We start from the raw sequence: 15,438 nt of genomic DNA, 5'->3' as shown, positions 1-15,438 counted from the left end.
TATCTATTTATTTTATTATTATTTTTTTTCTTTTAATAAGAACATTTTGTATAGTTAGGGGTGTCATTTGTATGACTATACCCCCTCATAATCAACTGTTAAAAAAATCTATATAATATAAGTTATATCAACCATGTTAGGCCCACCTCTGGTATAAAAATAAAATAATAAAAAAGAAATATATGTAAGTGTACAGCCTGGGTCATAACGAAAAGCTTTTCAAAAAAGGAATTAAAAGTTTTATTTATAACATAATACAGGCTTCATTATAAATTTACTAATATTTATTTTATAGGTTTTCTCTTATGCCGATGAAAAGTATAATACTCTTATGCCCGTCTAGACCTTTATATTATTCATTGACTATCGGCAATCCTCCCAAATCCGAATTAGAAACAGTTTTGGTTGACTATGCATTTGTGTGTAAATTTTAGGGAACTGTTGGAGCATTGAAAAACAGTCTGTTTATCGTGGCGCCTGGATTTTCCCATCGGCCATGGGTCTAGAACTGATTACATTCGATGAGTCTGCTTAATTCTAATTATCAATTCATTACTCGATAAGTGAACCAGTTAGTGATAATCAAGCAACCATTTTGACTAAAGAACAAACATACGTCCATTGCGATGAAATTAATTAGTCTGAGAAATCTTCTATATCACTTTATGGCTAATTAATTATGTGTTATATTTCAAATTAATTCAATTATCAATAGTTGTCCAGACGATACAGAACAGCAAATTATCATATTGTAAATTGAATCGATAGAATCTAAAACCAGAAAGAATTTTTGAAGCTAAGTTGTAACTTTATAATTAGTTGGGATTGGTTATAGATTTCTGTTTCTTTTCACACTAAATCTGTGACAAATATTTAGAAAAATAAAATCAATTTAGGTAGGTTTATATGTGAATTTACATTCGTGTACGACAAAGATAAAGCATGGCCATTTGTTAACAGTTTTATGTTATTAAATATTTTTATTTAACAGTTTTTGTTTTACCCAGTAGTATTGATGACATCTAGACTAATTGTTACAGGGATTAAGTGGATTTTTTTTCATTGGGAAGCAAATGTTTCATGTAAACTGTTATATACTCGAAACTGTTATATACTCTTCTATATCTCTGAGGTACAGAACTGCTTTCGCTTTGCCCAGAGGTATATATGACTGTCTCCCAAACCAATTGTAAGGAAGTTACATGATTTTAATAATTATTAATAATACTTTTGTTTGAATGGAAATATCTATTCTAATATTAATAATAATAATAGCTTTATTTCTATTCTTTACAGAACTTAAAGTTCCCCTCTTGGGATGTATGAGTCTGGTTTATATATAAATAAATTTATTCTTTAATAATAAAGAATTTATATAAATTTACCACAACTTCATTTATTAATTTTTTTGTTTTCATTAAAAACAAAATAATGATTATCTAATATCTATCTATACCTTTATATAATTGAATAAAATATTTTCATTGCTACGTTTAAACATTTACCTAAAAATAATAATTCACTATAGGTTCTGTATAACTTATTTTTCTAAAGGTCCTTGCTCAAAGGGGTCCGGTCGATCGGATTGAAAGTAAAAAACCAAAATTGGACATTCAGATTGTTGGATGAAGAGAGATTGATTATGGAGAAACTTGTGAAATCCGATCATTCAAAATTTGATGTGGAGGTTTACTCAGAATGTCCTCCCCCTTCCTCCACCAATTTTGCAGTAATCCGCCACATCGAATTTTGAATGATTGTATTTCATAATGTTCTCCATAATCCTCCTGTCTTGACCTTTACCGTCCGGCCCTGTTTCATAACGAAGTACAAACTAATACTAATATTCCTGTAGTTTGTATTCAGTACCATTTCGCCAACAATGAACAATGCTGACTTGTACTTTGTAACTCCTATAATAAAACTAATAATAGTCTACTAATAATAGTATTAGCATTTTGATATGTATACTTCTATTTATGAGCTAATACCATCTGACTTCATTGAGAAAACTATGCGCCATGAAAGTCCGTTTTGAGCATTATTGTCAATCTCCATGTAGGAGTCCCTCAGAACCTTTTTATAACAATGTAGAAATTTTTTTACTAAGTTAATTCATCAGTTTCATCAAATGACATTATTATGAATAAATATTAATTTGTTTACGTCAGTGGGACGAAGCAAGTAAATATTAAAGCTATAAACACTTGAGATTGTCTGGGATTGCAATTGACGTATCTGATTGACTTGGAGTTATTTCTATTATCTACATGGAAATAACTGTGATTCCCGTAGAGTACGCGTGATGAAGCAGCACTCCATTAGCGACAATCATATACTATTAATATTTAGAATAATATTATATTATATAGAATATTAATATTTAGAATATGCTTTTTACCCCTGCGAAAATTCTCGCATTAGATATGTTTCCTTCTCTTACCTGAAAATGTTGCATACTCAGAAACGAACAGAATAAACATATTTAATGTAATAATTTTTCGATATTTTGAGCTCAAATTGTTCTAATCATTTTTGGAATATCACCGCGTAATTTGAGGAATTGAATATACGAATTGGTTGTGCATTTGGCTCAAAATATTGTTATATAATCAGACGGACAGACTAAATACATCTTGTACTACCATTTTTAGTTCGATTTGTATCAATACATTCACGGTATCTAGTTGAATAATTTAAGTCATAAAAAAAAAAAAAAAAAGGCTGAGCCCTCTTCTCAATGATTGGACAAATTATAATTAATGACTAAACCCTTTTTTAACCGTATTAGTGGCTAGTCGGGTAACATTATCAAGGAAATCTATAAAAATTGATACTATTTATTGGAAATGATAGAAAGTTTCTTAATAAAGTTAATAACATTTCAATAAATAATAATAAATAAACGAAAAAAGACTTGTAGTCATGTGAAACAACTTGTGATAAGTATCCTATACTGACCATGGAGCTGTGGAATCTAATCTTAGAATGAGGTTCCTTGGGCCTATCCTATATACAGTTTTCACAGCTGACATTCCAACCCATCCTAACACAATCCTCACCACGTATGCCGATGACACATGTCTATTGTCAGTGAACAATGATCCTTACATTGTATCCCAAACCCTCCAATCCCACATCAACACCCTTGAAGAATGGTGCCAAAACTGGAGGATTAAAATAAATTCCAATAAATCCCACCAAATCACATTTACCCTTCGACGTAACCCATGACCTCTTCCCCTACAATATCCTTTAATAATACCCCACTTATTCCTGTCGAACAGATCCGTTACTTAGGACTATATCTCGACAAACGACTGACATGGAATCCTCATACAAGACTAAAAAGACAAGAAACTGCTCGTAGATTCCGACTATTGCAACATTTACTAGACAAACGGTCTAAATTGCCAATCCATTACAAAAGACTGATCTACATGACTATTATAAGGCCTATCTGGCATACGGAGTTGAGCTTTGGGGCTCCACTAAACCATCAAATTCCTCCAGAATCCAATCCTTACAGTCCAAAATCCTTCGTAAAATCCTTAATGCTCCTTACTTTGTCACAAATCAAGTCATCCATCAGGACCTCAATATTCCATATGTTGCCGATTTGGCTAGAACCAGATACCGTTCCTTCCATAATAAACTTCTCAACCACCCAAATCCACTTGTTTCTAACCTGGCTTCTCCTTCATTACCTAATAATCCTCCTAGGCGTCTGAAAAGAAGATGGCCTCGAGATCTTCTCCTCTAGAAATGTTATTGGAGTTCTATCAGTGGGTAGATTCTCTACATGTTTTTATCATGTCACTATGTCACCTACAGCAAATTTACTTGTTGTATATATGTGTATCCAGTTGTAAATATCAATAAATAAATTATTAAAAAAAAAAAAAAAAAAAAAAGAATGAGGTTTGTCCCGCGCCTAATTCGTGCGCTATCTCTTAACGGTTTGTTTTGTAGCTTTAAAATACAGAAACCATCTTACGTCCCCTCGGAATACATCAGTGCTTGGGTATTGATGTCCGCGTCAAAATCTTTAAAACCCAATTCGTCCAATTGATCGACCGACTTACCTCTGACAGAGTTCTCAAACCTTGGCCTTTTTTGAATAACATCAACTTAAGTCCCAGTAAGAATCGAAATTGAGATTCTTTACTTCTCCATGAAATTCCCTGTCTTTTGGTACCTCATTTGTCTATATCCATCATTCTTGAGAGCCGAAAAAAGAAATCGTAACTACCGTATTACGTATAATTCTGCCTGACTGATAAGGGATAGAAAAGCTAACGATAAGTTAATAGACTGTTTTTAACTATAAAAAGCATACCATAAAGATAATAGATAGGCAAAATTTCATATGCACAGAAATCTTTAATAGTTTAATATAAATAATCTAATTTTCATTCAATGATTTTTTTAAAAGATCAATAGATAAATAAAACTATACCTATATTATAGTGATAGACTATCATTATCAACTAAGACATATAACCAATAAAAGGAAGAAAAATCGAAGGGAAGTAATGAATATACACTTGGTAAATAAATAATACTTTAAATACCAAGTAGAAAAACTGATAATAGGAACAGAATTTTTTTAATTCATCAAATGAAAATAACCGTTTAATGGATGCGTATGAGAGAGACAGAAATATGTTAATAAATTATAAAATAAATGATAAATATTATAGCAATCAGGTGATATAAGATAAACTTGGATATTCAAAGAATCCCGACTCGGACAAGAGCACTCGATCAAGATGAGACGCCGATTACAGTTCTTGACTTCCCAGTGTTGGAAGTGATGTAATTTAAAGTATGGATGACAAGTAAAAAATATATCCAAATATTTATCGCATGATCGAATATATAGAAACATATATGTTCAATACAGCAAGATGCTGAAAGTAAAAACTAAAGAGGAGGTAAAAGACAGAAAATTGAAAATGGAGATAATATGAAGCTATCTAAATAGATTCTCACACATGTCATATTTATCATAAACATATAAAATAATTTTTATTAGAATAAAAAAAAAATAATTTTTACCAGATAAGAGGCCTATAATGCAATTTAACAGTTCCTAGTATTAACGTTAATATTAAGCTTCGGCTTACAAACATAGTTTTTTGTCAATGCTTTGTTTTAAAAATAATAATTAAAATTTAGTATGATTCAAAAATATCAATCATATTGTTCATTTTAATATTTTTTTATGTGAATTTTTTATTACATTATTACCCAATTAGATAAATAATACAAGTACATAATATATGAGTGATTCACAAACAACGGGGAGTTTTCAAGTCCCGTTTCAGCAATATGGTTGCAAGGTTCACTATAGATAGTATTAGATTAATACTACGATCTCGGTACAAATTTCTATCTGGTAGACTTGATTGTTCGGTTTTTTTTTTTTTGGATTGTATTACCAAAAAACGTTGTTATGAAATAAGATCTAAAAATTAATTAACGGACAAGAATTCAGCCTGGAATTATTTCATATAATTCATCAGTTCATTTGAACATTGTAATGTTTCTGACATTTCTGTAGCCAGGACATAAGTCTTAAAATTTGAAACAATTGCCATTAAAACATTAATTACTTTTGTATATTGTAGTGTGTTCTACATTACTGTGATTAGTCATTTTGTGTGTTGAATATTTTCTAAAATTTTTTAAAATTAAATTACTATGTATAAAATATATGTATTTCAATAGCTTGTATAAAAAAGGTAGAGATTTTGTTTATAATTATTTTTTATGTATCCCAACGGTTCAATTACTAGATTCTAGTTTGTAATTTTGATTTTCTTTGGTAATCCAGTAGTTTTTATATTTCATCTATGTAATCCTGGAGATTTTCCTATTCTGTTGTTATTTCCTTCTTTAGTTTTGCCTTAGAGCAGATAAATAGTGAATTCATGTTGAACGTGCTAAAGCCTAAGCGTCTCATGTCTGTGAACTTTCTGTCAAGAATTTATATATTTGTTGTTACCTAGAGACCAATAGGTCTAAAAGAAAAAAAAAATCAATATAAATATGGTCAGAGGCCTCATAATATTGAAAAATATTTTTTTCATTTATACCTGAACATGTCTTTTACATTAAAATAAACTTTTTTTGGTTAGCTTGTTAAGTATTCAACTACATTGAAATATTGTTATTTTAAATATTAGCATGTTGAATATTGGTATGTTAAATAATAGGATGTTAAATATTGGTATGTTAGATAATCGTATAGGTATGTAAAATATTGGCATGTTTTTTTGTTTTTTTTTAATATTTATTTATTGCTATTTATAACTGTACATTAGAATACATATAGTAAATCTGATCTTAGTTAAATTAGAGTGTTACAGGCGTGTAGAGAAACTACCCATTGGTAGCACTCTAATGACATTTTACATTAGCTGGTCTCGTGGCCATCTTCTTATTATTGGCATGTTAAATAGTATTATGTTATATATTGTTATGTTAAATATTTGTATATTGAATATAGGCATGTTAAATATTAGTATGTTAAATATTGGTATGTTAAATATTGATATATTAAATATAGTAGAATGTTAAATATTGGTATGTTAAATATTAGCATTTCTATTTCATAACGATTTGCAATCAAAACTGAAAATTAAGGATATTTTATTTTATTTTCTCTTCAAACCTACCCTCTGTTCAATTGTCCAATATAATTCCTAATAAAACCAGACCTGTATTCATAATACATAAACATTATCACTATTGATGTTTTTCCTTAACGGAAATGTTATTTGTTCAATGATAACACGTGAGATTGAAACATGAGAGACTGTTTACAGACCTCATACAGTGAGCAATAGTAATCGCTAAACGTGTCCATTATTTGTTTTACTCTCTGACAGTGTTTGTTAATGTTTCTGGTAATTTACCGATAATAGATATGCATGTAACTACTTCAATTGTTTAGAGTTTCTTCATGTTTTTCATTCGCTGATTCAATAACTCATTCATTCGCTACCACTGTATTTTCCTAAATCATCACATTCATTCCAATGCTTTCCGATTTCCGAATCTGAGCATGAGAATTTCGCGTGATGAATAAAATCATTTTAAACAAATAACGTTATTTCATTTTATCCTTACTACTCCTAATCTAAACTTTTTTTGTATCTATTAATGGCATGATTAACAGATATAAAATTAATCATTTTGATTCCAAATAAGGAAGAAAATTTCCTCGGCTCTTTCCTTTCCAATGCTCCCTCCCATATCGGCATCTTTTTACGAAACAATATATTTAGTAATAATAAATAGAAATATAAAGAAAATATGAAATAGTGAAATAAGTAAACAATCAAGATAAAAAAAATTATATTTAGTAATCGCAAAATTAACTATGTTAGACATCGCTGCCCGACATTGTATTTCAGCTGCTGTATTGAAATCGGCGCCCGAATATGTTCTTGTCAAACATGGTCTAGATAATTTATGTTTTTTTAATCTCAATATTTGTTTGAAAAAATAATACTTTCTTCAATACTGAAAGAACAAAATTTTCCATGGGTGGAATAAAATTAAAAAAAAAAAAATCTAAAATGCTAATAAGTGAGAAAATAAATTACGAAAACGTATAAAGACCGTTTTCATATAAATTTGAATATGCATATATCGTAGAAAAAAAAATCAATTCACAATTTCGTTCCAGTCCACCTTTATCCTAGAACTAATCGATTTTTAAAAATTTACCATGAAAACATCAATTAATTAACTGGTACCAACACTGTTTATTTATAATTCAGCTGTACAAGTTTCCAACTCCAAAAGCTGGCGATCATCAATGACTAACTATAAATTGACGGCCTCACGATTGTTGTTGATAAGTGGTATCGGTGTTTAGATTATTTACAATTAAAATTATTTATATTTAAAAGAAATGGTGAAATAAATAGGTTAATTTGACTAATTATATTAGACCTGAGCAGAATAGTTTGAATATATTTAATATTTGGATTAGAGGCTATGAATTTATATAGTTAAAGTTGTCCATGAAAACGGCCAGGTCTACCGAAACCTTTGACACTTCCAGTATTAATAAACAGTGTTAATTATATTGGATATAATTTACTTTAATTGAATAATAATACCAGTCCCAAAAATATTATATTATTACATATAAAACATTTAGTAATTTTTAGCTACGCGGTTCAAACTGTTCTCAACTTTGAATGTTGCTTACTCGCAACCGGTAAGTACTAGTCAAATTATTTAATAGAATAATCTGTGTAAAATTCGATATAAAATGTATTAGCTCCTATTAATTATTTCGGTCCGAACAATAGGTTCTAAAAATGAGGTAAACACAGAGTGCTTTGATGGAAGCTGGTGGTTTTCACAAATCAGGGAATGTTTCTCCTTAACGGACAGGTGGACACTCTTTTGTTTTGATTCTATTTTTTTAAATTTATTAATTCAGTATTCAACTTATTCCTAAGAATTTCCTGTGTCTTTTTTTTTTTTCAAGGAATATCCTCATTTCGACTTCTTTATTTGCTTATCGGAGCCGTTTCGGAACAATTGTCCATTCTATAATTATATTATAACAAAACAAATTTATCATCCGATTACATACATGTTTACATTTACATAATTAATGATTATATTACACTGTATAATAATCAATTTATTAATTGAAAATTGGAGTTCTATCAGTGGGTAGATTCTCCACATGTTTGTATCATGTCACTATGTCACCTACTGCAAATTTACTTGTTGTATATATGTGTATACAGTTGTAAATAACAATAAATAAATTATTAAAAAAAAAAAATTGAAAAACATCAAATATTAATATATTTTAATTTTATTATCTTATATTCTTCTATAATTCCTACTCATCCCTTTCAGGGATTTGTAACTATTAAAAAATGTCATTATTCTTTAATTAATGTTACAAAATATTGTTTGACGAATGTTTTGATATGTCTATCTAGTGGTATCTCTGTAATCTGACTGTTAAACTTTTTTTTATTGGAGGAGGTATAGTTAAATGCCACTCCTATTTGTTTTGGCCACACCGATTATTATTATATATTAATTTTGTTAATTATATAAACTTAATGTTGTCCAATACCTTTTATGTCCGTTTTGGAATTTAACACATTTTTAATATTTATAGATATTACATTAATTAGTTTTCACGGAATATCATACGAAAAAAATCGATTTTCCAGCTTTTAAAAGATTATTACGCAATCTAGAGAAAATAATGGAACCGACTGGTGATTATGTGTAAGCTTACAAATGTACCTACCCAATAAGGTTTATTAGTATATCACAAACATTATGCGTAGATTATTTTTAATTCAGTTTAATAACTTCCCTTAATAGGGGTATTCATGATCTTTAGTTTAACATGTTAAAGCGTGTCAAATGGAAAAACTTATGTTAAATGGAGAAATATTTCCATCTTTTACCATGCTAAAACGATATAACATGTAACATGGCTGAGAGTCAGTTAATTATATAAATATAATGTTGTCCAATACCTTTTATGTCCGTTTTGGAATTTAACACATTTTTAATATTTATACATATTATACTAACAGTTATATATACTGATTCACATATTGTGCTTTCTGCTTCTACTATTAGATGTTATATTCAAAACTTTCACTTCATCAAAATCAAATTTTGTTTTATGTTATATACTATGTCTTGCTAGTGCTATGGCTTTTCAATTTTTGACGTTTATAAGATATTTTTGACTTTATTGTATAAAGTCGGTCATGTCTTTCCAATATAATATTGTTCTTTACATTCCATATAATTAAGTTTACATATTAAATTATTTTGGTTATTGGTTTCTATTACCTCTTTCATTTTAATTATGTATTTTTTAGTTTATTACCATTATATTATCCGAATTTAACACCTTTTTGATCATATTTATAATTTTACACTATTTTTTATTCTTCGAATGTATTTGAATTTGTATTATTTAAATTAAATAAATATTAAACATTCAAATACATCAATGGCATTTGATTTATACTCTTTGTAACTTAATTCTTTTTATTGGTTTATCTTTTTTCCTCTATTTCATTGTTAATCCTTTTAAAATTTGTTATTAAACCTTTTTTGTTTTTATTACACCTTTAGTTTTCTCATTATAAATTTATACAACTTTTCCTTAGCTTTTTTGTGCTTTATTATTATTTTTATTAATTTTTAAACGATTCAATTCTTAATAATATGACATCTTTTTTTTTTATTATATTGCCACAAATTGCAATTAGATAATGAAAAAGATTGAATATGAATAAAGTGAGGCACTACCAAATATCTACCGGGAAACAATTATACTCAACCATTCTCATGATTTTTGGTGAAATCATAAAACTAATTGCAACCAATCAAAAGATAACTGGTTTCAGATAATTTCACATCAAATCAACTGTAGGGCTGAATTTTAATTAGGTGTGGTCCTTTTCATTTATAAATTGGTTATTTATTAACTAATGGCTCAATTCAGGTATCTTCTAAAAGAAAATACAAATATTATATAATTTTAATGGTATGAAATGTGAAATAGCGTTTGTTCCACCCTGTGTTGATTAGGTACCGCGAAACCATTTTGCTGGAAATATATTTCGTTGAGGTTGGATTCTGAAAAAAGATACATCAATTAAAATTATTAAATCGAATCATGAATATTCTTATTTCGCTGAGATATGTTTAGTTTTGATATTTAAACAATTTGAATCAACGTTTCGCCATCTTTAGAGCTGCCATGCCACTGTACCTTTTGTTTAAATTATTTTCGAGATTCTATATTCTTTTTTATTATTTGCATAAGTAACCAATAAAAACTTAAATATCAAGATTACAGCACCTCACACATTATATAATAATAATACGTCGCCTATCTCTTTTACTAATTATATGAAATATAGAATATGGTAAATTAGCTGGTGCATTTAGCTTCTATCAATTGATAGTTTTAAAACATTGTTACTGAAAAAATTAAAAAATAACGATTAAAATTTTATCCTAAAACCTAGAGTCACTACCCATAGTCGAAAGCTAACAACGTTTCTTTAAAAATATAAATTTCAAAAATATTCTTCCTAAAATTTACAAAATATTGCCTAAAAAATAAAAAATAAAAATTCAATTCGTAATAAATGTTAGTATCATGTAAAATAGCTAATTAACTTTTTTTTTTTTTAATTTGATACATTGATTTAGAAACTCCATGGACAATAAATATTGGATATAGGAATATCTAATTATTTACCTCCAGATTTTGAAGTATTACAAACCGTCAATTCCCCTTAAAAGGTACCAGACAATAGTACAAAAATAAATTTAAGAATTAAAACTCTTCTAGCCTCATGACTATGTTATAGTAATTGAAATTATAATTTTATCAGATGTGATATTTTTTCAGAAGTTATTTAAAAATACTTTTATGAATTATTTAGAAAAGTTCGTATTAAAATTTCAAATGCGACTTCGAATTCCTAAACTAACCCAGTCCATTTAGCAATTTTGGTTTATTTATTTATTTTTTACTAGATTATCATTTTGACTTTTGAGTAATATCTTTTATATCATAACAAACTAATATACAAAAATGTTTGTTCGTATTTTATGCGCTGCCATTCATCTTATTATTGAATATAACTGATTCTATAAAATGATCTTTTTCTCACTAAAAATTAAGAAAACATAATGAGAATCTCGAGTAAAGTAGACCAATAACATGAAAAAGCAAGGGCTTATATCGTCGTCTAAAATTTTTAAATACCATTTTTTCATGAACTAAAAAACTAGAAATTTGTAAGTTAATTTTTTTTCCGTTCGGTTTCCATTGTTCATAACTCCTTTACTTTTTACCCAATTCCTGCTTTAAATAAACTGTTATTCAATTAATACTACTATTTAGATTTAATGCCGTTGTAAGGGCGAAAAATTAGTTTCAAATATAGAAAGATATTTTATTTTATACCTCTGGTTCTAATTTGTTTAATTAGACCCAGTTTGTTCCCTTTGGTGCAGTTTTAAGAGAGCTCCAAACCACTCCCAAGTTGCGTTAAGATTGATTCAATACGATTGTATTGAAGTTGTTTTTATATTTTTGATTTTTCAATATATTGTAAGGGAAATATTTTTAACAAAAAAATCTTATTGCCCCTTTTTTTTTTAATTCGTCTTTAACCGTTTCTGGAGGTGCTTAAAAGGAATATGAACTTTGTTTCACTCCTAAAAAATCTTTTACCACACTTATATCAACAGCATTTAGATTTAATAAGTTTTAAGGGAGAAATATTGGTTTAAAATAAATAAAAACTTTTCAAATGTTTTGGTTTATTTCTCCGGTTCTAATATGTTTATTTAGATCTGGTTTGTATCCTTTAGAACAGTTTGTAGAGCCCTAAACCACTCCCAAATTGCGTGAAGATTGTATGATTGATGTTATTTCTATTTTTATGTATTTTATTATATAATCTTATTTACTGCTATAAACTAAATAGATCTAAGAACAGTTAATTAAATTATTAACCCAATGTGTAAATAATTAAATATATTAATTTATATCATGCTTTTAATTGTATTCAATTAATCTATCTACATTCCTAAATCTAGTGATAGCAATGCCAAGTGGTATAAAAATCACTAAGGGCCGTCCATAGCTCAGTTGATTAGACCTAGGACAATAGTTCTGAAATCTGTGGTCAGACCTCCACCATGGTCAGAATATGTTGGTCACCTATAGACAACCCAGGTAAAATCACCTTCGCTGTGGATTGGCTTAAAAAAAAAATCACTAAAGAAAAAAATTAGATGGTGGGTTTATGATGGTCTCTCAACATATTTTTCATTGCATTTATAAAAATTAGTTGGTTAAAATTACAAAAAAATTGGTGATATTCAACTTTGAGTTGGATACCTCACTCTCACAATGTGCTTCTCCTTCCACACGAGTGGAGTCCATTGGTGCATTTCAGCTGTAAACTTTGATTAGAGATAATATAAACACGAATCTTCTAAGAACTAATATGAGACAAACCACTCAATTCCGGTATTGGATTCTTTCATAAGCAAATAGCAGCGATATTTTTTTCGATTCTTTTTTAAAAAGTTATGTGGACTATGGATTCCGCATGAGATGTCTCGTAAAACAGAAAAGACAAACATACATTACGTAACCGGATTAATCACTATATGAATCAACAAATACATACAACTGAGAATGAACAGTTGGATTGAGTGCACTGCTATTGTATTACTTATGATAAAGTAAAAAAAAAAAAAAAAAAAGGGTGTTTCTAACCATAATAGCCAACTTGACAGTTTTCTGGCATGCAAAGATTTTATGATATTCATTTCAGTTGAAAAAAAAAAATTTGAATATTTGTTGCATGATTGAGTCAATACCTTAATCTCTTTCTAATAAGATAAAAAATAATAATTATGGCAATTTAGAATTACTCAATCATAAAGGATAGATAACCTTTTGCAACGGTTATTAGACAGGCGACTTCCATTCCGGGTGCCAATGGACAGTTGTATAAGACACATGATATAGGTGTGATTAAAATGGTCCAATATAATACAAGTAGACTAGATATTTTTAATTAAGTAAGCTATAAAATTTTAATTTTATAATTATTATTAGGGTTTGATGATAGCAGTTGAACGTGTTTTAAAAAATGAATTTTTATTCAATTTTATTTTTTGAAATGATTCGAATCCTGACCAGTAATTAACCTTTGCTAATATTTTTTTGAGTTTTAGAATATTCTATAATGTTTGAGATGCTAACAGTGAATTGATTTTCATATATAAATATGGTATATGCCTATAGTACAATGGTATTTTCATAACTTTAAAAAAAAATTATAAATCAACAATTCATGAGTTTATTTCTATCTTATTGTAACCATCCTCTTGGTCAATCGTTTGGAAAAATAAATAAATAAGTTTTTTCACTTTATTTTGCTTGAGATAAACAATATTAAGAAAAACAAATTTTAAAGCTTCAATTCTTCAATTCAATTCTATTAATTTTATAGAATGGTGATTGATATCTTACTAATTCATTGTTCTATTATTTTATAAAAATGAATTTCGGCATTATTGTTGTTACTTAAACGGTTTTATTCCATATAAAGAATAAGAAAAATATTCTTTTAAATAAAAAATATTTTATTTATTTTACTTGTATTTGGATAAATCAATCAATATAAATTTAATGTTTATTTGTAATATTCAAACAAAAGTTTCTTGTCACAACAGTGTTAAAATATTATTATATTCTAAGCTAGAATTCATACTATCGATTGTTGACCACCAATCGATTCCTAAGGGATTAAAAGATGATAGGACAGCTGCACAATGTTAATTTTCCATTTCTTTTAAAATTAATACACCATTAGAAAATAAAAAAATAAGTTCGTATAATAAATAATGATTCAAGACGTCTATTTTATCCTGTGTTTTGTGTTTCAAGTTGTACTGTCAAGAGGGCGCCAAGAATGATAATTGCATGATTCATGATTACCCCAGCCGTCTAAAATACTCTGAATTTTTTTTAGCTAATAGTGGATTTTCATGTTATTGTTTGTTTGTTTTCTTCCTTTCAAATATGTGTTTAACGTTTATTCATGTAAAATGTGTTCCAGAGAAATTTGACGATTTTGTGTGCGTTTAATAAGTAATGCAAAAAACTTGAAGGCTAAGGGATTTGGCACATTGATGGCAGTACACAAGATTTCTTTGAATTCGCCGTTTTTTCTTAGAGAAAAATAGTACAATATTTGATAAAAATGAGCTTTTTTTACGAGAAGAATGGCCGAAGATAGATTTGAAATTTTTTGAACTTTATTTCGTTAAAATTTGAAATCTAAAATCATTAATGTTAGATCAGTTTGATCAAGCAATAGTGCAGAATAAAAAACTTGTATCCAACGTACATTTTAGTTTTCAAATCCATTGAACATTTCGATCGGAAACAGAAATTTTAGATATCAAAGTAATGCTGCCTACTTCATTTGAGGCGAATATTAATAAAAATAATTTTCCTCCGTTTTCCTTGACATGACGAAATAATTGAATATTTTGGATTTAAATCGTACTATTTTTTCTCCAAGAAGATGCTGTAAAATCAAAGAGGCAGGGAAAGCTGTTATCAATTTGTTGTGGCCTTTAGCCTTAATATTTTGGGTTCTCTAAAAGTATTTTAATGAACTTCCAAAAAACTGCTAAAATGACGGATACCAATAAAACAAAAATGAAATAGTAGATTAAGACCAGCTTTGATTTAAACACTGATAGGCAATGGTTTACTTTGGTTCGCAACGTTACCTCCCCCCCCCTCCCAGACGATTTTTTTATCTCACACGACGTTACAACCCCTCAAGTTTCATACAGTAATTTAAG

Source organism: Halyomorpha halys, unplaced genomic scaffold, assembly GCF_000696795.3.
Source record: "Halyomorpha halys isolate HHAL.00 unplaced genomic scaffold, Hhal_1.1 Scaffold150.1, whole genome shotgun sequence".
NCBI lineage: Eukaryota > Metazoa > Arthropoda > Insecta > Hemiptera > Pentatomidae > Halyomorpha > Halyomorpha halys.
The sequence above is the reverse complement of the archived record's forward strand: the minus strand, read 5'-3'. Positions refer to the sequence as shown.